The 26,398-nt window shown below is 45.4% G+C and overlaps 1 long non-coding RNA gene across 1 annotated transcript in view; it reads right to left on the minus strand.

The window, feature by feature from the left end:
- Nucleotides 1-6,902: 6,902 nt before the first annotated feature.
- The window catches only part of LOC138583127 (uncharacterized), a 500,026-nt gene continuing 480,530 nt past the window's right edge, over nucleotides 6,903-26,398 (minus strand). The window contains exon 3 of the long non-coding RNA XR_011305162.1: nucleotides 6,903-8,381. This is a non-coding gene — a long non-coding RNA (uncharacterized lncRNA). The remainder of the gene's footprint in view (nucleotides 8,382-26,398) is intronic.

Genomic DNA, 26,398 nt, shown 5'->3' on the forward strand with positions numbered 1-26,398 from the left:
TGCAAAGTTCTATGTTAGATTTTTAAAGAAACTGTAGCTTTAATCCGGTGGCCTGGTATCCTCCCTACTTTTTGAAGTATCACCCATGTGATATGTCCTGTATATCACCTTTCCAGAATGAGCTGCACACATCCGGTACTCAGAATTGTGGGCAGTCAATCTACAGGAACAGCCATGCAAATGGCCAAACATTGAGATGACTCAAATTTGACCCAGAAAATAGCTGATGTTTGCAAGGGGCAGGAAAGGGGACAGTGTTGAAGGAGTTCATCTGCGAGAAGCAGCGTGCTCCTCCCCTCTCCATTCCACCTACTACTTTGACTGGGCGATGAAAGCCTTTATTGCAAGGAGATGGCGTGCTAGATAGGCGTTAGCCAAATGAAGGATGCTGACTATTGGCCACACACAAATCAAGTGCAACTACGCAACACAGAGATTGGTCACACGAGGACTTAAAGGCCCACCTCTAAGGTCCCTGTCAGCTTCCTGTCCGCTGACAGGTCGCTGAAGGAGACTCCTGTTTCTGGCACAGCCCAAGCCTCCATGATGCCGCCACCACTTGACAATCGGACTATCATGTCTCTCTTACCACATTCTGCATGGGTTAGTTCCCTCCCTCTTTTGTACTCATCTTAAGCAGTTTCCATACTCACCTTTACCATTCCCCTAACCACTGTTCCCTCATATAACTGGGAAGACAAACTTGGGTGTGTTTTGCATTTAACTGGAAAGTCAAACTTGGGTGTGTTTTGCATTTAACCGGAAAGTCAAACTTGGGTGTGTTTTGCATTTAACTGGAAAGTCAAACTTGGGTGCATTTTGCATTTAACTGGAAAGTCAAACTTGGGTGTGTTTTGCATTTAACTTTGGCCAATGATTGTAACCTGCTAGCCCAGTGACTGCTCTATACCACTGTACTTGCTTCTCCTCCCTCTGCCCCCACTCCCCCCTCTTATGGTGCTTTCTGTTTCTCCCACCTATTCTAACTGCTTCTCTATCAACTATCCCTCCCTTCTTACTAAGTCTGGTAAGAAGAAGTTTAAAAAGGATATCCTGGCCTCAAACCCTGGTCTCCCTATTGCTGATACTTATACCAGTGCCTCATCCAGACAGAACCTCACCGACATCCTCTTTGTTGTTCCTTCACCGGATCTATGGACCCCCCACATGATCACTGTGCTATTTCCTGTCTCCTCCTCTCCCATTAACAGTGGCACTCGCTGGGACGTCCTCATGGCTTCATTTGACTCCTTCAGAGTCATCCTTAATGTCTACCTAAACGGCACTGTCATGGTCCAAGGTCCTCAGGTCAAACTCCTTCTCTTTGACAGGCGGTTCCCTCGCCTCATCAACTTCCTTTCTTCTCCGGCTGTCCCCTACTCTCATTCCTTGGCTACCTTGCCCACTCTTCCCTCCTCCTCTGCTCCTCTTCAGGCTTCCTCCACAACTCTGCAGGGCGTACCTCTGATTTGTACCCCTCCTTGGAAGGTCTTTAAGGTCGGCAACCTTCTTCATCTTGCCACTCTAAATTCTCGTTCTTCTGTCAAACACTCCTCTGACATCTGCCACCTCCTTGAAGAATTGGACCTTGATGTCCTCGGTCTTATGGAGACATGGTTCACAGCCATCTCTGTCCCGAGCTTCGATACTCTCCTCTCTGATGGCTACAAGATCCTCTCCGCACCCAGATCCACCCGGCCCAGAGGTGGTGTAGCCCTGATCTTTCCTGAGTGGACGCCTGCCACTATCATTCCCACTCAGACTTACTCCTCTTTCGAATGCCTTGTCTGCAGGCTCTCAATCTCTACTAGCCACTCTCTTACTGTTGCTACTCACTACCGCCCCCTTGGGCAAATCACCTCTATTCTTTCTGAGTGGTCTGACCTCTCCTCCTCCCTCCTGACCGCTACCACTCAACTCCTCCTCCTTGGTGACCTCAACATCCATCTTGATTCCCCCTGTCCCTCATCTCTGCTCTTTCGCGACCTTTGCGATTCCCTCTCCCTCTCTATCCTCTCCTCTGGCCCAACGCACTCTGCAGGACACACACTTGATGTCCTGATCTCCTCTGGCCTCCCCCTCTCTATCCCTCTGACCACTCCTCTCTCCTGGAGTGACCACTGCCTTCTCTCCTCCCATCTCTCGCTTTCGTCCCCTCAAGCCAAGCTCACCCCAACAATGCCACCTACCTTCTTGGACATCCAACCTATGAAGCGTGTGTCAGTTGAGGCTTTCGCTGCCACCTTCTCCCCCCCTCCTCCTCCTCTGGCTGAATCACACGAGGACACAACCCTTTCCCTTCTCTACTCTTCCATTTCTAATACTCTTGATGTTCTTGCCCCTGTCATGACGATCCGCTTGAAGTCCAAACCCAAGTGTAATTCCTGGTATGGCTCAGACCTAGCTACACTTAAACGTAAGTGTAGAGCGGCTGAGAGGAAATGGAGGACTTCTTGCTCATGCTCTGACAAACTGGCCTGTCGCCTGCTTCAAAGGCAATACCGACTCTCTGTCCTCACCAAGAAGAGAGTCCACATTCAAGCCCGTGTCTCTGCGGCATCGAACAACTTGGCTGAACTCTTCAAAATTTACAAGGAGCTTGCCAACCCTGCTGCAGTCTCTTCCCCTCCCCTTACCTCCCAACTCTCTGCAATGACCTTGCCTCTCACTTTATCTAAAAAACCAAGGACATCTTGTCCTCCCTCTCCTCCCCCTCCTATTCCCCCTTAGTCTGCGCTTGCTAACCCTCCTTTAACCGCCCCCCCTCCTTCTCTTCCTTTCCTCTTTTCTCACCTGATGAGGTCGCTAGACAAGTCCGATCTATGAAAGCCTCGTGAAAACAGGTTCATCCCTGCTCCTCTAAAACCATCAAGGACCACATTGACACCCTAGCTCCGGCATCTGCCGATTTCTGCAACCATTCCTTTGCCTCAGGATCCTTACCCTCCCTTCTGAAACACTCCTTTGTGCATCCTCTCCTCAAGAAACCCACAGCTGATCCTTCCTGTCCAGCTAACTATCGCCCAATCTCCATTACTCCCTTTCTGGACAAACTCCTTGAGAAGCTGGCCATCTCTCAGCTTAACCTTCATTCTGATTCTGTTGGCTGTCTCCATGACCACCAGTCTGGTTTCAGTGCAGCCAGAAGCACGGAAACTGCTCTCTTGAACATCCACGAAGATCTGCTCTCCAACCTTGACTCTAACATTCCCTCTGTCCTCATCCTACTCGATCTCTCTTCTGCCTTTGACACAGTCAACCATACCACCCTGCTCAACCGTCTCTGTGAGAACCTGGGTATCACTGATCAGGCTCTGGCCTGGCTGACCTCTTTCCTCTCTGATCGACCCTCCCAGGTCCAACTGGGGTCCTTCCTATCCTCTATCTTGCTCTCTACCTGTGGTGTTCCCCAGGGGTCTAACCTCTTGCCTTGGCTTTTCACCCAATAACTGGCAACTCACGCCCGCTGCATTGCAACTCTATGCTCAAATTTACAGTGCTACGCTGATGACCCTCAACTCATTTTCGGCTCCCCTCGGCCACCTCCTCTCCCTCTCTCATCTCTGATTGCCTAACTGCCATTCAAAATTGGTGTGCCGCCAATGACCTTTGTCTGAATTCCAGCAAGACAGAGTCCCTCCTCATCGGCACACCTTCTCCATCCTTTCCCCTCTCTCTCTGGCCGGCCTCGCTTGGCCCTCCTCCTATCCCCACATGTGAGGCTAAGAACCTGGTGTCATCTTTGACTCCACACTTTCCTTCTCCGCCCACATCTCTGAGGTCTCTAAAAAGTCTAACTTCTTTCTGCACCTCCTCAGAGGTACTCTTCCTTTCCTCTCCTGCCCCCAGAAGCTCATTGTCTCCCAAGCTCTGGTTCTCTCTAGGCTGGACTATTGTAACAGCCTCTTTCTAAATCTACCTGCCTGTACTCTCCACCCTCTGCAACTAATCCAGAGCAAGACTGTGAGACTTGTCCTTGGCCTCAAGCCCTTGGTTCGTATCTCTTCAGCTCTGAAATCTCTCCATTGGCTCCCAGTGGATGCAAGGATTACATTTAAAACCCTCTGCATTGTCCACAAGGCTTTCTGGGGCCTGGGTCCAAAATACCTTCAGCTATCACTCCGCAAATACCGCCCCTCTTGAGCTCTTCGCTCCTCTACCACCAACGCCCTCAGGGTCAGTCGTTTTTCAAAGAATCGAGCTGGGGGTAGATCTCGGTCTTCGGCAAGGGCCTCCTTCTGGAACAGCCTCCCTGCCACTCTAAAACTTGAGGAGAACCATCTCCAGTTCCAGAAGCACCTCAAGACCTTCCTCTTTGCATCTGCCTTTGCTCCCCCTCTCCCCTGCTGATCTGCTCTATCTTGGCACTGTGCACCTGGCCATCCTCTGTCCTCTGGGCCCAGGCACCTGCTCACCTTGCCACCCTTTCTGCACTACCTCCGGGCCGCCCCTTCCACTGGGGACTGTATCTGTACCCATACAGTCCCCCAATGCCCCTTTTTCTTCTTTCATGCACTTATCAGACTTACCCAGTTCTGCTGTCGTAAGCAGAGCACTTGCCATGTGTTGGCTGCACTACCCCTGTTTATTGCTCCATTATCTATTTTATTGTTTTTTATTATTTATCTGTCTCTCCTCTGCTCCGCACTTTCCACTCTCCCCCTTCCATGCACTTTTCCCCTTTTACCTTTCCCATGCACTTGCACGTTCTCAATGTCACTGGGCCTAGTAAGATCTTTGTTTTGTTTCTCCCCTGTTTCCCCTCCCTTGCCTTGTCGCGCTCTGAAAACACTTGTGTACGAGCGCGATACAAATAAAATATCATATTATATCTCCATGCACACACTTCCACTGCTATTTGCAGTGGCGTATCCAGGGAGTGGCCAGGGGTGGCACGTGCTACCCCTGGAATTTGATTGGCCGCTCCATTATCCTAAACTATGACCATTGTGTGTGTGTGTGTGCCACCCCAGCGAAAAGAGTCTGGACACGCCACTGGCTATTTATGCGTGCACCCTGCAAGATGGTACTGCTGGTGATGGTTCTCTGGTTCTTGATTTCCTGGGGTTTTAGATTTGAGAGACCACACATGCAGATCCCCTGTGTCTTGGGTGAAGATGCAGTATAAACAGAAGATGCATAAATAAATCAAGACAGGAATGCAGTGACTTAGACAGGATGTGGCATCTCCCATAAATGTGACGAGGGCACATTGGAAACCATTTTACTAGAATCAGTAACTCAGTTTTCACCCTTTGCTGAATGGAATGCAAAACCAAAGTGTCAAGCAGGTGGATGGCATGTGTTTTACGCCAGCATGAGAAAACGGGTGGTTTAGCAGGAAGAGGGAGAATGGGAGGTGGAAACCTGCACCCTCCTCTGTCTTCCACTCCTACTGTTAAACCAAGTTGAAAGGAGCATGAGTGTAAAGTGCAAACACTGAAGCCACCCTTTTTACGCCTTATTTTTGGACTTTTGATCAACTTAAAGACTTGCAAAAGGATCCCATTATGTTGCTGAAGGTGCTGCATTTTGCAGATAACTGGTTCAGCGTTTATGAAGCAGGTATTTCCGGAAGAGCTGAGCACATTGGGACACGCCTACTTACCATGAGCGCCATTGATTAGGAAACAGAATACAAGTTTCAGAAAACCCAAGCAACGGCCGAACATCCCAGAAATCTTCTAAATATTCCAAGGGTCAGAATTGTGTTCAGTCCCTTTAGGAACAACTTAAACTGTGTGCCCCAAGACTATTAGTGTCAGTCCAAACATATAGTCATTCACCAGGTCACAAAAACACACGTTTATACGAGTCATAAGAATACTGTTTACTTAGGCTTTCCCATGACTTACATCACAAGGCTCTGAAAAAAACTCAGGAAAGGCAGCTTTAAAGAACCTTGTTGCTTAACATTCCCCTTAATGTAAATAAGCGCCCGCAGCGGGTGTGTCAGCCAATCAGGTTGTCTCAGACCCGGGCTGAAACTCATCAGTAGACCTGGGCTTGGAACACCCACATCTTACCTCTTCTGCCCCATCCCCCTGCCTTCCTTGCTTGCCTTGTCTCCTCCCCCACCCCCCTGACTCTCCCTGGTCCCCACTTAATTGAGCCCCCGGCAGTTGCCTCCATGGTTCTCCTTGCCTCGCGCCTGCCCGTGGTGTCCATGAAAATGGAAAAGGGCCACGTTAGAAGAAAAAGTATTTGTGGGTCTAGCACTTGCTGCCGCCTGTTGTTTCTCCCAAATACATTGCTCTTAGCAGACTACGGAGTGGTGTCGGGGTGATAATAGCAATAAACACTGGTTGGGGGGGCTGAACCAGGTGGTAATGGTGGCGGGGCACAGCGTTAAGAACAGTTGTTCTATGTCGCCACCTACAGTTGACTATGCCACCCTCTCAGACAACACTAGTATTACTCGCGGTTTAAAATCATGCGCTGCTTGGGTTCCAGAATCCAACTTAGTTCTCTGCAGCAAAATATTTCTGCTTGTTCATTTTTCTACCCTCTCATCCCCTACCTGCCTCCCTCTCTCCACCTCATTTGCCGATGGCACTTTACAGTGCCAGAGGAAAAAGGGGAATAGACTAGCCTTGGGGCGTCCTCTGCGCCACCAGTCACAGGCCACAACCTGCTGTAAATGTTCTCAAAGTCAACACATTCATATCTGTCACGTGGCCCAAAACATCAAAAACGTCTGGCGGACCGGTTGCCGACGAATAGTAAAAAATTAAAGTGAAAAACTATTGTGTGAAAGGGCAATGTTTTCAAATGTGTAAAGAAACGATGACATCAATTAATTATGCAATGCACTTGCCTAGCGCAGTACTCTAGATACGCACTATATACAAGAGCTGCCCATCTCCAATGGCACGCGTAGATCACTTTAGACAATGAGAGGATTTCATTAACAATGGTTTATTTTGATGGTCAATCCAGTCCTCCATTGGCAAAGCAACAGTGATATAATGTGGAACTCATCTAGTATCAGTATTTTGAACCTCTGCTGTGGCATCCTCCATTACGGAACCAGCTCTTCTGAACCTCATCACAGCCACGTGTGTGATTTTGTAATGGGTATGGCTTGCCTGGGTAAGCAGGAATGGTGTGATGTCATGTGGAGTGTTGATGTCTGAGTGTTGGAATGTGTGAGTGAAGGTCCTAGCCTTGGTCAGTTGGTTAGCCCCCTGCCTGGGTGATGGGCCGCCAGTGGTTCTGTCCTATTTATGTAACTTAGTAACTGCTTGTAAAGTACCTTAAGAAGCTGGAATAAACTTACAAGTGTTTCATAAGAAGGTTGATGGATGCATGATTTCACAATGGGTCATCTCAGAAGGTGAGAAGTGTAGGCAAGATGGAAAGGCAAGTTGGTGTGCTTCATTTCTGCGTCTAAGGCCCTCTCAGTGGTAGCTGTGGTGCTTACTGACACAGTTTACATTGACAAGACATATTCTCCACAGTCCTTGTTGCGTTATCTCCTCAGACAACCTAGTGGAAACACTGATTCAATCGATACATTAAAAAATACATGCAGCATTCGCTCCAACCAAACAAACCCCTTTTGCAATCGAAAATGTTTGGTGTGCAATCGAAAATGTGTGGTGTGCAGAAGAGGACACACCGTGCACCCAATAAATGATGAGCAGGCCATGCAGTGGAAGCATCCCGTAGGGGTTATTTTTTTATAGTTTACGGTTGCAGATTCGGTCAACTCATAATATGGAATGCTTTCTTAATGGTTTTAGATGTCCATATGCCAGATAACTACACCCAATATGGCGGTCAGCATTCAAGCGTGAAGACATTTTCAACATTGCTCCTCAAATCATTACAAAATTCCTAGATTAGATCACTCTGGTCCAGCTATGACTAAGGGTTGTGGGGTGGCCAGGAGATCTCCGGAAACTGCCCTTTCATTCAGAGATCCCAAGTTCAATCTGATTCCATGTTGGCTGTCCATCAATGCAGGTGACCGTCAGCATAGTATTCCATATAAATATTCGAGACAGGCACAATTGGCAGCCATTTGGGCATCCAGCTGTCAAGTAATCCCTTGATAATGAGAAGAAATCACTTTCAATCCAATGGTGCCCGGATCTTCCTTTGATTGGTGGGTGCTACTGGCAGTAGCACGATGAATGACTCTCCAAAGTCATCTCCATGAATCCAGACTGAACCTTTATATGCCAGGTAAGTATTCACAGATATTTTTTTTCCCAAAGATTGGATTGTTGTATACCAAATGCTTCTTCACTTAAAAAGGTGTCTTCTGTGGTCAAGCAATATTTTCCGGGTGGATTGCCTTACGGGACTTCCACTCCGGGATTCCTGATGGTGTCAACAATGGGGTTCCCAAAACAGTGCATTTTCCTGCCGAAAACCTGCAACAACAAAAAAAAAAGAAGTCTTGTCAAGTGCAGTTGAGTTTCATAAGGTCATTCTAAAAGTTCAAAAAGCAACTCGAGGTTATGCTCTGAAAATTCACACAAACAGGCCTACGTGTGCATCTATTTATTTTTGTAACACGCACTTGCCCATGGGCCTCAGGGCACACAGAAAACAGAGACAAGGCAGATGACACCGAGAAAGGGAGTTGTCAGGAGGAAGGAGGGAGCTCAGGCAGCCGGGGTTTCGGCCTGGTTTCAGGTTGAACAAGGGTGACTTGGTAATTTTCTTAAATTCCTTAAGAGTGTATGCAGATCCTAAATCCAGTGGCTGAAGGAGCCTGGGCATCAAAGATGGTGCCACCAAATTTAACGGGCTTAAACCTAGGTTGCACCAACTTGTGTGGGTCTTGAGACCGTAGATTGCGAGTAGGATGGGCAACTTCGAGGTGATCTGCAAGGCATTGGGGCGCCTCATTATTCTGACACTACTAGGTCAAGGAAAGGAGTTTGCGTGATACGATGTTTCATGGGGTGCCAGTGAAGCACTGTCCTGGCACTGGTGAAGTGATCTCTCTGTTTGATCACGAGAGTGAGTCATTAATCAACATTCTAAAAAGAAGCCCTATGAATCATGCATGTCCCCCGCAATGGAAGTAGAATGACTGATGCGATTGAGGCTTTCCTGACTGGCCAGTGGACGTGGAAGGATAGCCTGTCAGGCCTGCATGCAATATCTTCATGCTCTAGCCTTTCAGAGGCAACAGCGTGCTTGGACACCGTGCAATGTCTCAATAGTCCAAGCTAGTGTCCAGCCACATGCCATTATGGTCCTAAGCAAGACGCAACTTTAATTGATTGATTTGTTTATTTATAGAGCGCTTTATGCCAAGGCGCTGGAAAGGCGCTTTAAGCAAGAGCAATTGCATTCAAAGTGATTAAGAACATGATCCTGGAAACCTACAAGCGAGGAAACGTGTTAACTCTGCTGCACACCTTACCCGCTGCATTCATTAAATTAAATCAAACAAACTGTCGGACAAGGCTGATGTCACTGACTTATAGAGCCCCAAAGATCAGATGTCCAACATCTGGAGCCTATTAAAAGGAGAGGTCTAGGAAGGAACCCCAATTCTAGAAGCATGCCAGTGCAATGGGGACTGAGCATGTGCACAGTCCCAGCTTCCCCTCTCTCCCCCTCTGCTTCTAACATTCTCTAAGACTTCCTGTTCAGGTGAGAGGGACCATTACGTCTGAAACCTTAGACTTCTGAAAGAGATTCTGTGAGTGAGTGAGTGAGTGAGTGAGTGAGTGAGTGAGTATCTGAATGGGATTATGTGACTCGTAGGTTACGAGTGCTTTAATGTCACGGTGAGGGCGGTGAAAAAAGAAATGATCATCAAGATTAATCCAGTAGGTCCCAAGTGATTCAAGCCCTTTCATCACAATCATACTTGTCAAGTATAACAAATATAAAATGTAAAAATCTGTGATGAGACTTATTTTCCCAAAAGGCTGTTTGACTTTATGCAGAGCAGACATTAACCCTTTCTCAACGGAGGGCAATTCAAGACTGTACAATAGGAGCGTAAGAGACTGCCCACTTTGGAATGATAACCATAATTTGCTTTGCTCAATAAGAGAAGTGCAACATTCTTATTACGAATACAATATATGCTGCGTGTGATCATTAGAAATTAACACAATTAAATAGTGTCCTCATGTTAATGGATATTTTGCTGAGAATGGACACGGTTTTGTTTTTCAAAATGTACTTCCGTCTTGGAAAGGAACGCACTCAGATTAAAAACGATAATGTGTTTCTCTTCCGAGCACCCATGCAATGTAATGTTGCAGTGGTCCCGCTGATTGGTCGGTAGTGATGCAGAACTCTGGCACAATCGCAACGAATAAAAACAACAAACATGGTTAAAGAACCTGCAGCCAGATCCACGTGTTCCTTTCCAGCCACACCAGCAGAGCGTGTACCCGACCCCCTCAACATGCCCTCGCCCTTGCTGTGCAGGCCGCATGCTAGGACAATGCGTGTCTCTACATGCCAGGCTGGGCCGCCCCTTGGTGGCTGGTGCCGTATCTGCTGCTCTCATTCCACTTTGTACCATAAAAAATAAAATAATGCACCTCCTCCCCGCCTTCAAGACATCTGCGTTTTTCTCCTCTGGTTCTGCTGCTATCAGCGTTGGCTGGGGTGTGTGGTGACCCTCGCAAACGTGCAACTGACAACACAACTCTCACCTACAGAGAGGGGAGGGGAAGAGGGGAAGGGGGGAGAGAGAGAGAGGGAGTGAGGGGGAGGGAGAGAGAGAGAGAGGATACGCTTAAAAACAGAATTCCTCTAACCACATAGTGCCAAGGGGGGGGGGAGAAGGCCTGGATTAGTCCGTGTATTCTAGTGAATCTGAGTTGGCCTACATAAAGAGTGACTCTATGTGGTGGCATTGTAAACTAACGAGTGCATGCTTTAAATCTTAGTTTGCACTGCAAATATGAAAACATTTTGTGCACGTTTATTGTGTATTAGCTAAACTAAATTTGGCTGAAAGTCAAGGAAGACATTATCAATACCCTGTTTGCACCCATGGACACATTCTGATTCACTGGCTTTGACTAAATCCTTTCACAGCAATGGCGAGTTTGCATTCATCTAATCACTTATTCTCGCCCCCCCCAACACAACTCCTCCCAAATACCAGACCAGGTGTAGATGAAGACGGAAGATTCCTGGGGTTCACACGCTGACCCGGGTTTGAGTCTGGGGAATGTCAGTGTCTCGCACTCACTCTTCAGCCTCTATAGAGGAAATCATCGTGTAATGACTCAAGCAAAGCTTGTGGAGAGGAGTGAAGTCATAAAAGAGAGTGACAGCAATGAGCAAGAAGTCGTGGGCATTGGAAGCATTGCCCAAACAGGGAACGCTAAAGAGACTATGTCACCAGCATGCACACACCGTAATGCCAGGCTCAGAGTCAACCAACCAGAGGAACTTGAAAGATCACAATAGGCATAAGGCATTGATGGAGGGCCAACAGAAACCTCTGGCATACCTCACATGAATGGAATGCACGCACGGCTGTGGATGGCTAGAAGCTATCCACAATAGGGTGAGAATGGCAGCTATGTGTCTGCAGAAAGTACAACAGTGAAACTCAAACACTGCAGGAGGACGCGCGACAGAGGGGCAGACGACCAGTCATGCACAACGTTTATATCATTGCACAAAAAGCTCCAATGATCTGGAGAAAGCGCTAAACAAGTCCTATCTCTTTGCTAGGCCCGTAAGATGGCACGCGCGCGCTCATGCGCACATTGTGATTTTGAACATGTGCTGCTTTCTCTGGTGTTGTGGTGCACAATGTCCGCCCACCTCCCCCCTGGACTGCAGACCACAACCATTCACCATTCAACTAGGGTTGGGGTGCCAATGTCATGATTTCATGTACAGCCGCTCTAGCTCAAGTGTGTGCAGCTGGTTCCACATCAAATTCTATACAGGAAGGCTAACGACCACTGAATAGATCAACTACAATTAAGACTGCACAAATATCAACGACATCACCCGCAAAGCAAAGACGTAAACCTTGCATTGCTATAATGGAGAATACATGCAAAGCGGTCACTAAAGGCAATGTTAACAAGAAGAGACCACTTTTCCTCTCAGTTACGCTCTTCCACTTTATGCCTAGTTCACTCCCTCCTGCTCCAGTCCCGGGAGAATAGCCTAGGGGCAGCGTGCTCGCCTTGTATGCAAGACGACATGGAGCAACACAGGTTCGATACCTGCGTCCGAGCTTAGAAACCTCTGGGTATTAAGCGCGTTATAAATAACCTATTATATCACCAACCGCCCATGAATGACTTCAAGTCTTCATTTTGTAAATCCAATTCCGCTGAACATAATATTTGGGAACTGTTAATTTTAAACCCCATACTTCGACCGGTCATGCCTAAGATGAGGTTGAATAGTTAATTTGGTAGAAAACCAACACATGTTATATATGAGGACTTCCAACCACCCAATTTTTCCTTTTCAAACCCGATCTTCCTAAATCACCCAGAAACACCCGGAACATTCCACCGACAATACAGAACCCCCAAACTCTCCTAAGACGCAACGTTTCTTCCATTGTTTAGAATACAAAGAAATTGATCATAAAGAAAGTAATGCACCAAACCTCCCTCGTGGGCATCATGACATTCCTACCTCCAACTCTACCTCCAGGACTTCTATACCAGCCTCCCCACCACGACACCCACTTCTACAATAATCTCTGCCTAGGGTGCCATGTGCGCCAGTGCACTCACTTCCTCTCAATGTTGCCTTGCGGACACAGCCCACCACTGAAAGTGACTCTGATCAAAAGCATCAGCAACACCAGTCTTGCTCCTTCTCATTGAAACCGAGCAACCCACAGGACCATCTCCATTTGCCGCGCCCCGCAGATCCCAGCATCGACCTCTACTCTAACAGTTTGGAGGGCACTCACTTTCACACACCACGGCAGGCAATAGCAATGTGGACACCCCCTTCCTTGCAATATCGGGCACTTTCCCACACCCCAAAATGTCCACTTTGACATGATTCTCCTTGACAATACTGAAAATAGCAAAGTGCCTTGACATACATTTTCATTATTTATAACAGTCTCTTCGTACTCTTTCTAAATATGACTACATCGTGGCACAATGTGCTAACCAAATAGGACACACTTAAATTGGCCCGACGTGCCATCATTAACTCAAATGGTGACCTGTTCATGGTGGGATGTGGAGTAGGATGGTGGTCCTACAGCATTTCCTACACAGACTCCAAAAACGACAGGCCATACCCCAATGATCGTCAAACACAAACTTTCAAATTCCCTTTGAAACCTTCCTACATGGTTGTTCACACCACCCTGGAGCAGTATACAAACATCCAATGGTGAAAATATTACACTTGGCCATAACCAAGTGCAACTCTCTAGGGATTACCTAGGCACAGTGTCACTTACAATGTCTTCTAGGGATCCATCTCTTTTGGCTGGTCCTTAAAAAATAATAATCAATAACTCTTTGTATTTTGTAAATCTATTTTGAAAAAAAAAGACAACCCTTTTTTAGAAAAGATCCATACATACGCGTGCATATCTGTGCCATATCAGACAAGTACGAGAGGCGACAATTCACCAGAAGCTTACTCCATGGTCTGTTGTCAATTACTAACCATGCAAGTCACACAACTTCTGGATATCACCTCCACCACCTGATTTGTGTTTAGCCAACAAAAGATGCACCTCTGCCAACCTGCAGTAGGCTGTGTCAGACCAAGATGCCTATCATCTATCACGCAAACATTCAACAGGTGCCTCAACATCCTTCATTTTACGAGTTCTTCTTGCCCAACAGTGATGTTAAACCACTAATCTGAACAGTTCAGCTTGTTTCTTTGTTTGTTTTAATATTTGTAATGTGCGCCAGACCCGAGGGTATCAGGGTGCAATAGGCATCAAGAGGGTTGTTCAGCTTTGGTTACATTGCTGTACAAGATCATACATTTTATACAGGCAGCCATGTATGGAAATTCTACATGGCAGCCTGCTAGGAGTGTATCCATTACATTAGCGAGAGGTTTACATCCGTGAAGAGGAAGAGGCCTGATTCAGATGGACTCTGATTAGAGCATATATTTGTTGGCTTACAAGAGCCGGAGATAGGCACCTGTAGGTCTAGAGGAATTGGTAAGGGGGACACTGGTGGCTACCACGACTGAGACTTGGTTGGATCTAGGAAAAGAACAGCTTCCTCATCCCATGAAATAGCAAGTTGTTGGTTGAATAGGAAGAATCTACCTGAAGCACAGGACTACTTCTGCCCCTGATGAATGTCCGGTTACTGGGAACACAGAGGACAGAAAACTTATATAAGTTGGGCTAGTACACACAATGGGAAATGAGATCAATTAAGTTGCCATTGTTGTGTAATGCTGATCTAATTGTCGGCATAAATGTTTCGATACTGTGAGGTGGACATTGTGTCAACTGCAAATACACTAAACGTACAACAGAAGTCGACATAGGCCTAAAACGTCCATGGACTCAAAACCAATTCACTAATTGCAATTCCACTGACGTGGTATATGCTATATGGTGCCTGTGTCATAAAGTTTATGTTGGATGACTGAAAGGAAAGTGAAGAGTCGAATGAGTGAACACAGGAGTTGAATCAAAAGGAAAAATATTGCATCCCCGTTAGTTAATCATTTTCTTATAATGGAACACAGCCCAGATGACCTACTATGGACTGTCTTATGGCAACTAGACAAATCCAAGGTTAACGATAATAAAACAGAAAAACTTCTGTTCAAGGAGAAATGGCTTATATTCCGTACGAGGGCAGCAATTATTGGCCTTAATGAACAGTCCGATTGGCATCTTAGTATGCCTGATGCCTCTAATTGATTAAAATTAGTTGTGAAGCCATCTTATATTACAACAGTGGGTAGTTTTCCGTTTAAACAGGCTTGTTCTACAAGTTGACATCTGCGTTACGAGTTTCTGTGTGCATTTTTAAGTTTCCATCATTTTGCTCCATTTTTTAGACACACGGTACCACAGGGCTCAGACCACACCATTGTCAGTGCCTTACCCGTAATATTGTTACATTATCAGTGGCCCGTTTACATGGATCAAGATGTCCGGGTACTCCGTTCTGAATCTCGTCTCTCCATACACAGTATAGTCGTGGTAATCACCTCACCTGTCACGTTGTCGGCTTACCACACCCCCTGTCTCTACTTATACTTCCTGGTGCCTCGCAGAGACGGCACAGAGGAAACAGCGCATATTGACAGACCGAAGCGTTTGTAAGTTCTTGCCGCCGGCGACTTAGGGACACTTGGTAAGATGCGCATTACACTCGGTTTTTCTTTTGTTCCTGCTTTTTAGATGTTGCAAGCAGGAACCGACGCTTGGGCTACGTTGCTCATTAGACTCTTTTTGTTCTCTCCATGGTTCCTTTCTAGAGCCGTATTTATGTGCATGGGAGAGAGACATTTTTGAAATCTTTGCACACTAGTCAAAGTTGGAACATAGGCGCAACTTAATGGTCGAGCAAATTGTCTTGCCATTTTCCTCCCCTTACGGTATGAGTCTTGTTTTTCACTATTTTGTACCTTACACCTACGTGTACCTTGCACACACCGCATGTTGATGGTAATTTGGCGAACGTATTGTATTACACGTTTGGGTTAGAGGACGGGAGTTTATGCTCTTAACCTCTCTTCCTTGTGGATTCACGTTGGATCGTCTAGTTCATGATTAATAACACAGATTCTTGGCCAGTGGTGGCAGGGTTGTGTAGAGTCACGTGGTGTGTATTTAGCATGCATTTATTAAGGTTGACTGTCACTGAATTTGGTGGTCACTGCGCGCTAATGAGATGAGTAGCTCTTAGACCATGTCAGGTCTGTTAAATGGTGATTAGTTGTATTGTGCTCATACCAGTTCTGTTGTCTCCTTCTCTTGGTCTACAGAATGTGTTTAAACGTCCACAGTGGAGACATTCCCCTCTTCACCATAATTTAGCAGTATTTGCATTGGCAAGACTGGTACCGGTGAGTCTTACTTAGGTTAATTACAGCCTTGTAAATTGATTTGAGGTATATTACTAACTCAAGTCCCTTTTCTCTCCTCTCTCCTCGCTTGTTTCTTTGGCTTATATCCCACCTCCCCTTCTTTTCTCAGCGAGTTGTCTTTTACTAAAAGCCTTCAGTTAATTGGAAGCACCCCAACGTGGAGACATTCCTAACCTTCACAGACAAGTTTAAATAATGTGTCTGTTATTATGTTCATCTGTTGTGTATAGTGGATTTTGTTTTGGATCCCCAGATGAAGTTCATGCAATTTGTTCCAAATGTATGTGAATTAAACATGTTGGGCATATGAGCACCTCAAATTGTCACCCCAGTAGCAGTTTCAAGGGGAAGACAATTAACAGAGAGGTGATTAATAACATACCTCCGACAAACCAAACAAAGTGGTTGTTTGGAAGTGCTACCTACCAAAGCGTTACTATACACCAGGGTTTAATTTTGTGTGTTACTCTGTCTAGATTTGTATAGATAGGAGCTTGTTGGGTGTATAGGTGACACCTAGGCAGGTTGGTGTTTTTATTAATCAGTTTTTTAATATTTTATTTCAAACTGATTTAGAACTTGTTTTGTGGTTTTGTATTTGATGTTTTAATAAGAGTGCACTATGTTTTACACCTTTTTAAGATGCGTTGATTTTATTTTAAGATATTTGTGTATTGCGTTTTCTCTTTAATAAAATTGTACTTTGTTATATTTGTTTTTCAAAACCTTAGACTTGGTCCTTATTTGGTCCACGGACCTTGAGCGGGAGTTGGGGGAGAGTATTAAGAGGAGAGAGACGGTTTGTTCCTTTTTTGTCTAGTATTGTCCATAAGGCTTTAAAAGGAGTTTGGAACAGACGTCTTTAAATAACTCCGTTGGTCTCTCACAGTTATTAGTAGTATGAAAAGGTACGCCAAAATTGAAGCAAATAGAATCCATGGTTGAGGAAGCACTAATATGCATGATCACTCATCTCATGCATGCGCAATGCATGGATTGCTTGGAATCTGTGTTAGGCAAGTCCATTCGCTCCTCAATGACTCCTCGAATTGTGTGTGCCAATCCTTTGCACGTGAGAGTCCTGAAAATCATACTACCAAGATGCCAGGAATATGAATGCAGAATCCAGAATGGTGACAAGGACTGAAAGTAGACTATCTGTTGTTCTTCGACTCTAAAGCTCTTGTACTTTCTAATCAGGCAAGTATCAAGTAAAAAGACCATATGAACAGCCCCGAGGCCAACCATGGTCAATTGGAGAATTCTCAATCAACCCACTACATCTGCAGAACCAAATCTACAAGGTTTTCTGTCTCTAGCTTCCAACGATCCACCTGGAGCAGGAGGTGGGAATGTGGAGAGTAATTTCCTCTCCGAGTTGGTCCCTGATGGCGGAACTCTCACCCTCTTGGGAAATGTCCATCAATGCACAGATGTTACTTCTTCAAGCACAATCTGAATGTTCGGTTTAGGCATCGAATTATTGAATTGTTTTGGGAGATTTCATGATTTTGTTCTAGCAAAGATCTGCGTATATCTTTGTGGTGTCTTATTTTATAAAAAGATTAACGTGCAGTTTTTTTTGGTATAACATCCACCCAGCCATCCCTCATGCACTCATTTTGTTCCACCTTCTCTCGATGCACATACCAAGTTAATACAGGCTCTGGTCAAATTGCTGGCTTGAAAATCTCAATTAGCAAACATTGGAAGGCATGTTCAGACATGACAATAATGTCAATAATTAAAGGCAGTCAGATTCTTAACTTTAAATTGATTAAGCAGCGTTTGGTGTGTTTTGAACGAATGGAAATAGCTAATGACCAACGGCAATTCCATATATTTATAATTTTGTAATTTAAATAGCAGCTCATGCTGGATTCCTCCAGCTTCTTAGCACTGTAGTAATCCGTGTCACTATTACTACCATCTCAATGTATCAACCCCGAGTATGAGGTATTTGTATTGGATTGAGAACTATACAGTGCTTTCACCAAATGTATTTATTTTATTTATTTATTGCATTTGTTGTATGCCCAAACCCTGAGGTATCAGGCATAGTTTTTACAGTATACTTTGTCTTAGAGGTCACGTGTTCCATGTTTTTTACATTTGTTGATGCTGGTTACATAGGCAACATAAAAATTTCAAAGCATATTACAATATTGAAAACTTATAACTTAGAATAATACTCTTGCCTTATTGATGTGTTTGCTTGCTGATTGACAATCTTAAATCTTAGTGATTACATATTAGTTACAAATTAGCGTTTGCCGACATGATATGCAGAGCTAAAAACATAATCAGAGGAGCTTAGTATTTTTTAAATATCCAGGTTTTGAGGAGTTTCTTGAATTTGTTGAGGGAAGGCTCGTTAGGTTTGTTGCTGGAAGCGGGTTCCAAATTCTGAGGGTTGCTATGGGGAAACTGGAGCTGCCTGTTCTTACATTTTTTAATCTAGGGATGAGTAGTTGTGTGTTTGCGTTAGATCTAAGAATTCTAGATGCGTTTTTTATGCTTAAGCTTTTGTTGAGGTAGCAGGGTGCATTGCCGGAGACACATTTGTTGTTGAGAGTTTTGTGGAGTATCCTAGCTTGAATAGGTAGCCAGTGTGCTTCTCTCCTGTATGGACATACGTGATCCCTTTTTTATGCCTAATGCTGCTCTTAACGCTTTATTCTGGAGTAGTTGCATTTTTATCTTTTTTTTGTAGTTCCTAGTAGTAGTTTGTTGCAATAATAAATCTAAGTTATGATGAGTGCTCTCGCAAGGGTAACGCAGTTTATTTGTGTAAGGAAAGGTCGACTCAAAGCAATGAGTTTGGCGGTATAGGCTGTGGATGAAGCCAGTGCACTATTATGCCTGCACATAGCAAGACTAGAGTCCAGATAGACCCCTAGGGTTTATACTTGTTTTGAAATGGTGATGAGGGTGCCATCAGTGTCTATAGCTGTGTATTTAGGTTGACGTTTGGCTAGTCGGGTGGGTGAGCCTACAATCAGGATTTCAGTTTTTTCTCCATTTAAGCAGAGACTGTTTGCCGCCATCCAATTCTGGATGATGGAATAGATTTGGTTCACACAAATGGTATCCTGTTCCAGGTTGCCTGATATTGGTCTAAGTATTTGTGTGTCGTCCGCAAAGTTGGTATCAATTACTCCCATTGCATTTAGTGCTGCAAATAGTAACTTGGTGTACGCATTGTAGAGGGTTGGGGAGAGGCAGGATCCTTGAGGAACTCCTATCAGGACTGAGATGGGATCTGCTGTTACGTCACCTATAACCACTCTGGATGTGCGGTTGGAGAGGAATGATTTTATCCAGGCGGTGGCTTCCTTAGAGAAGTGGAAGTTGTTGGCTAAAGTTAGGCATAGTTTGTTGTGATCTACTAGATCGAATGCCACGGACAGATGTAGTAGAAGGAGAATGCATAGTTTCCCTGAGTCCCTGATTGCGTCCATCTGATTTTTTAGGTCTAATAATGCTGTCTCAGTACTGATACCTGGGTGGAAGCCTGATTGTCTTTCCCCTAGCAGGTGATTGTTTTCAAGGTGGGATTGGACTTGTGAATATGCAGTTTTATCTATGATTTTGAATAAGAAGGGGACTCTAGTAATGGGTCTATAGTTGGTCGGGATAGTGGGATCTAAGGTAGGTTTTTTGAGAAGGGGGGGTGGCCCAGGGTGGTTTGATATTGGTTGGGATGGTATTAGTGTTAAATGATGCGTTGACGAAGTTATTAATGGTGGGTTCTAGAGTGGGAGCGCAGTCCTCGACTAATTTGGCAGGAAAACATTCTCCTTTACAATTGAAGGGTTTGAGTGTTGCTATCGTTTTTAATACCTGGTCTGCGGTGGCTGGGGTAAAATGAAACTCTGGTATGTTGGAAGTGGCGGTAGTAGGTGGTAGTGGGGCTGGTTCTGTGGTAGTTTCTACTATCTATTTTTGTTAATCAATTTTATTTTGTAGAGTATTTATTTCAGTTGCTAGTGCCTCTTGGATGGTTGTACACCAAAGCCCTGTGCAAATTATTTACATCAAACAATGGTGCAAAAAGTAGGCGGAACGATGATTAAAATAATGATGGCCAGAGTTATGTGCCAGAGTGGAGGGATACCAGGCGATTTTGAAAACAAGTGCAAAATGCCCATAAAGAGGGTGTGAAGAGAATAAGGACAGGTAATGAATTCCAAAATGTGTTGGCAAGAAGGGAGCGTGAACAAAAGCAAGAAGAGTTACAAAGAGGTTTAGGAATAACAAGAAGGTAGAGCATTTGTGATCGAAAAGGGAGGAATGGATACTAAAACGAAATAAGAAATGAAAGATGGGGTAGGGCAACACTGTACAAACATTTTCAGACAATACAAAGCAAATGAAAAAGATGGGAGTCAAAAGGTGGAAAATAAATGGAAATAAGGGAAGATGTGATTGAGGAAAAAGGAGGTAGAAGAAAGAGTAATCGGATAGCAATGTTGTACACTGAATGCAAGGACATAAAATGAAAATAAGAAAATCCACGAAGGAGACCAGAACAACAGTCCAGACAACAAAGAATGAGTGAGGAGATGAGAAGTGTTGTGGCTTAAAATGAGAGGATAGGATGGGCGCGAGGGAGGTTAGAAAGATGAAAATGACAGGTTTTAACAATGTTAGAAATATGAGAGGAGAAGTAGAAAGAGTAGGGAGTAGAGGAAGGGAAGAAGAGAATCTCAGGTTTCAAAGGGTGGAGATAGTGAGAATTCATCCACGATTGGAGGGCTGTGAGACACAAATAAACAGTACAGTGAAGAGTCCAAGAAGAAAAGAAATGACGTGAGTCATCAGCATAGGAGTGACATGATGGTGTTTCAAATTAAATCAAAGAGGAGAGGGGGGGATAGTATAAATGGAAAACAGTAAAGGTCCAAGAACAGAGGCTTGTGGTACGTGGAAGAGTAAAGGGCCGAAGAAAAATGTGGCCAGCCCAAGAAACAGAATAGGAGTGATCAGAGAGATAAAAGCCTAACGACTGCAAGACAGAGCCACAAATACCAATAATAGAGAGGGAGGGGGCAAATGGGTAAGATGGTCAACCACATCCAAGGCAGTAGACAGAGAGAGAAAAAGGAGTATAGATGAAAACCTGTTATGACATGCACAGATAATTGAATTGGAGACATGAAGTAAGGCAGTCTTGGTGGATTGAGCTGGACGGACGCGAGGTTGAAGAGGCAGAAGAAGGGAATGAAGATTGAAAAATGTAGAGACTTGAGAAAAGACTATTCTTTCCAGAGGTTTCGATAGAAAAGGACGAAGAGAATAGAAGGGCGATGAAGGGTTGAGCCTCCCGACCAGGGTGTTGAAACCTCTGCATCTTTCTGTTTCCATGGGAGCCTTTTGTGCTTGAGATAGCCTCCCAGTTAAAAATGTATTGGAATTCCAAACGACCAATGGGGATGTCACATCTGTACTGATGTGAAAAAAGAAGAAATAGGAGTTTAGAAGTCTGAGTGCTCAACCAGAATGTGTACCATCAGCTTCCCAAAACATCCTGGTTCTGGCATATTCCTTTCTTCTCTTTCATACTGTGTCAAATCCCCAGCAAAGTCTTTTCAGAGCACCTGCTCCTTGTCCACGGCATATTAAGACCCCACACAGGAAACTCCAGATCTTGGTCTTCTGGAGGGATAGTGACGAGAAGTGAGAAATGCAAGAGGGGAGGCCGCGATATTTTGGGGAATTAGGCAAAGGGAAGTGTATTTTGTAAGCAACGTTACATGTTAGTCCTTCGTAAATGGATTATCTCCTGGAGTAAGATAGAACAAAAGTTTATGTGTTGCGATAGAATAAGAAATTTGGTGCCAAGATAGTTTCGATGAGCTACCAATTAAATTATACAAAATAATATTGAGTAATGTGGGGTGTGTAAGGTGCACCAATGCAGCTTTTCTACCTGTCCAGTTGCTCCATCTTGGGACAAGTGATCAGGCATGGTGGCTTAGATCCTTTACGCTTCTTTTGCACACAACATCAAGATACCCCTTGTTGGCTTACAAATTTGTTTAGCCTCTGTTTTGTCTTTGTCACCATCCACCACCGCAGGAGTTCGTGCCCCATTCGCACACAGGAAGGGTGCACAGCCAATCAGGTGGCTGGAACAGCAGACGAGAATACACAATCCGCAGTCGCTGACCCAGGCACACATGCCCCTTCCCCGGGTGGCACTGTTTGTTTTTCTTCTTTCATTGCGGGGAGGCCGCAGGGAGCCCAGCTTTGCTCAGACCTGCCTTAGCTCAGGCAGGCGCGCTGTTAAAGGCCATGTCCACCCTCCTGGCAGGGAATGAAAGCCATATTCACTACCGGTTCAAGGAACTGCCCTCCTCCCCCCAGGGAAGGAATGAGGCATCCAGAGGTGTAACCCGGAAGCTCCCACTGCAACCCTGGCACCATGGGGTGCTTTGTGTACTGGAAACATCCTGGAAAATCATGCAGTCAAAACACACAAGGTGCTTTTCGCTCACATAATTATCTGCGCAACACACAGAGCAAAGACACGAACCAGCTCCTCGTGGGAACGTGTGAAGGCAACCTGGAGAAATTCAGAAAGTCCGAGGTGCAAAAAACATGAAAGGCCGCACATTGAGTCGCATAAAGACGGGGAGCCGCATGTGGAAAAAACAGTGTTATTGCATGTGGAACGGCACCAACGCCGGCCAGGCTGTGCTTGTTTACCTTAGGCCCAGCACACCTACAGTAAGTTATTGAAGGCAGACGTCCTGTTTCTGATTAATGTATATCAGTGAGCATGCATTGCAGCACCGGAAGTGTGGGTAGAGCTGTGTTTCTCACCCAGAGCAGGGATGCATGAATGTGCTGCCTCGCTAATTAGGAGCACAGTGCTCCGTGGCACACGTCCTCACACATGCTGTGCCTAGGGGGTTAGCCAACAGGCGTCTACCCCTTAGAGGGCAGAAAGACAGTTTGATGCAGTGTCTGACACATGTTAGGCAGTGCTGGTCCTTCAGAGGCACATTCAAGTCATGGACTGCACCTATTTTAGATACCAGATAAATCCATATGACCATGGACACTAGATTTTACAGTCCAGAACTGTATAATACACCTGGGAGGTGCCATCCGAGTTCACTTGAATTGTACTAACATGAAGTAGCGCCCCACTAGTGTGCTGGAGACAATCATGCGGTGTAGAAAGCGGGCTTTATCTATTGATCAAAGCATGTATTGTATTTCCCTAGAGAGCTCCCTAACACCCACACAGCAGGAGGGTTCTCTATGCTATCTGTGCTGCATTCCTTCCCTGATCAGAACTACCCACCTCATTCCCCTGATAGTCCATTGCCTCACCCAGGGGCGTTGCTAGGGGGGGGCTAAGGGGGCTATAGCCCCTGATCTTTTGGTTGTAGCCCCGGATAGAATCTCAGGAGCTCCAGCCAAAAGACTAGCTAGCCCCCAGCCCCAACAGTTCTGACATCAGCTTAGCCCCGGGTCTTTTCCAGAACTAGCAACTCCCATGGCCTCAACAACGAAGACGAGCTTTGTACTCCGTCCTCTTACAAATCAGCATCTCAGCTACCTCGGTTTAGACACCATGAAAATAGAAAAGGGGCTCTTTCATTTGTCTAATTTTCTATTTTCCCCATGTTGCCATCTCTGTTTGGGCATTTTTTCATTTATGAAAGTCGAGACTTTAACAGGCCACGGAATGAGCTAAAAGTAATACTTGTAGGCCCTTATTGCCTCTAGTGGCGACCAGCTCACATCATGGCAGGACAATGACCACCCGAAGAGTAAAATCCTGTCAGGTGTTCAGGCTATCCACACCGAAAATGTCAGAGAAAAAGCAAACGTTAAATATACATAACAATAAATATGAATGAACATGATTTGCTGTTTGGTCATTCTGAAAATCCTGACTGGAATTCAACACACTGCGTCGTCAAGCTCAGGGCCCTTTCCAACGATATATCAGTTGAATGGCGGATATAGATCCTCTGGACCAGGTGCAAAACGACTGACACTGTAATCACTGAAAAATGGCGCCAGCAGAAACGCACAGAAGGCAGCTTGTAATGAGACAGCTGCACACCTGTGAAGACAGAGTCACTGAGCTTTCCGGCTCGAGCACGCTATGTTATGTGTATCAGGTGCTCTGCTATCACGGGAGCCGGGGCTAATCACTTCACTAAGAGGCCCAGTGAAACCTGTGGCCTCGGCAATCTTTCAGTTTCATGTAATATCTGATACTTGAATCAAATTACCTTTTTCCCCCTCCACAATATGCACATGCCACGCCTCGAACCACGTCCCAGTGCATATTTCTTCGAGCACAGGATTACATGTGGTGAAAGGGGCCTTCCTGTAGCTCCTTGTGCTCCCCATTTCTCCAACCAGCTGTTGCTGCTTCTATAGTTGAATTGATGCTGATCAACAGCTGGGATGAACTTGATGTGCACCTGCTTTAGAAACTATGAATGAAACTCGGAACCCTGTAAGGAAGAGGCAAAGGAGAGGCCTTTTTCAGATGTATCGAGCAGGTACACTTCGGAGTCTTGATATCTGGCTGACAGGAAGCTTCGAGTTACAAAAAGTTCCCCATCTTTTAGTTAGAAGCCAACCTATGCAATGTTTTGTTGGATTGACAAAGCACACCTGAGCCTTTGGCATGTGACCTTGTGGTGCTGAAGGCCGTCAAGTGATTGCTTATGTACTGGACAGTGGGAATTGTGTCATGATATTACTTTGTAGAGTAGGTGAGGTGAATGGCCCTGGCAGGGGTTTGAGTACTCAGAGGACTTCCGTTTCACCTACCTGTCTACATTTGCTGATATGATGTTTGTGTGTTGTGTGATTTCTATTTATTATTGTTAGGTGTATAGGCTCTCGAGAGAAAGAGGAACATACTGCGGTCTGCGTATGGGATGTGTGATGTGCGTGGTGTAGGCTAGGGGGTCGCTTCTCTGTCGGCCCTACCCAATTGCTACCCGTCCATCTGATTGAGGTTATATGTGAACGGTTGTGGGATGTCAGCTTGGTGCTGTGGGGTTAGGGTAATGCTAGGCCTCCCCGTTGCCTATCTGTACGAATGTAATGATGCAGATCGGGGAGTAATTGGGGAGAATAGTCCTAGCAGAGGGCTTTGCTAACAGTGGTCATTCTCTGACTCAGTTCCACTTGATTGTTGAGTTGATGTGTGGGGGTCTATACGATTCCTGTTGGATGTCAAGTAACAGGTTTTGGTACTATAGGAAGCTCGAGCAATGACGCATATGATGCCAGATAAACGGGGTTCAGTGTTATGTCAGGAAAGGAGTCCAAACAAAAGCATATAGGGGCTCTGGGGATCTCTGCAAATGGAAAAGGCAGCGCCTAATGAAACATTGGCAGGGATGGAATAACAAAGCAGGCAGGCCATGTCTCAGATGTCTAACCCCATCATTGCTGATTATGCAAATTGAATTTCTTAAGAGTCCTGTCCCTCCAGGGCCACGCTAGGTCACAAAGCAATGTCCAGAGCTGTGGGCAACACAAAGTTCCAAAAGCAAATCTAAATAACTCTTTAGCCTCCTGACCAATCTCGAGCTAAAGCACAAATGTTTCAATTCTTGGGTGACGGAAAAGTTCATAACCTGTTCTATAATGTCCCTCCATAGTCTATAACACAAAAGAACAAATGGTCTCCTAGGAAGGCTCTTCCAAGGTTTACTCAAAGTGTGAACCCACTTTCGGTCTTCCTGCTTTCCCGATATCCATCTAGACCACTCGCCGGTGGACTTCTATGTAGGTTCTTCTTAGCCTCTTTGGGTTTTTAGCATTAACTTGATGAGATCTATAGAAATTGGGATTCTTGGCACTCACTTGCTCAGGCCTCTTCCCGATCTTGGATTTGTAAGTCGGTTAGATAGCTTAGTGGGTTGAATGGTCACTGCTGTGATCTGTGTATGATCTGCAGGTACAGGTTCAAACCCCGGCAAGGCCAACTCAGCTTTTCAATCTTCTGCAGTCGATAAATGATTAACAACTTTGGTTGGGTGATAATTGTATCTAAATATGTTCTATGTACACTGATTTGACGAAAGCACTATACATCCACTTGTTCGGGTCGCTTCCAAGACTTGGGATTCTGTATTCCCACTGTCTTTATTAGACCTTTGTTTTCCAAACCTCTCCCCTAGACCATTTGCTGTCTCAACGTTCACTGGTTCATGTCCCTCCTAGACCACAGGCGTCTCAACGTTCACTGGTTCATGTCTCTCCTAGACCACAGGCGTCTCAACATTCACTGGTTCATGTCCCTCCAAGACCACAGGCGTCTCAACGTTCACTGTTTCATGTCCCTCCTAGACCACAGGCGTCTCAACGTTCACTGGTTCAGGTCCCTCCT

This window comes from Ambystoma mexicanum, chromosome 3q (assembly GCF_040938575.1).
Source record: "Ambystoma mexicanum isolate Mex_15411 chromosome 3q, UKY_AmexF1_1, whole genome shotgun sequence".
NCBI lineage: Eukaryota > Metazoa > Chordata > Amphibia > Caudata > Ambystomatidae > Ambystoma > Ambystoma mexicanum.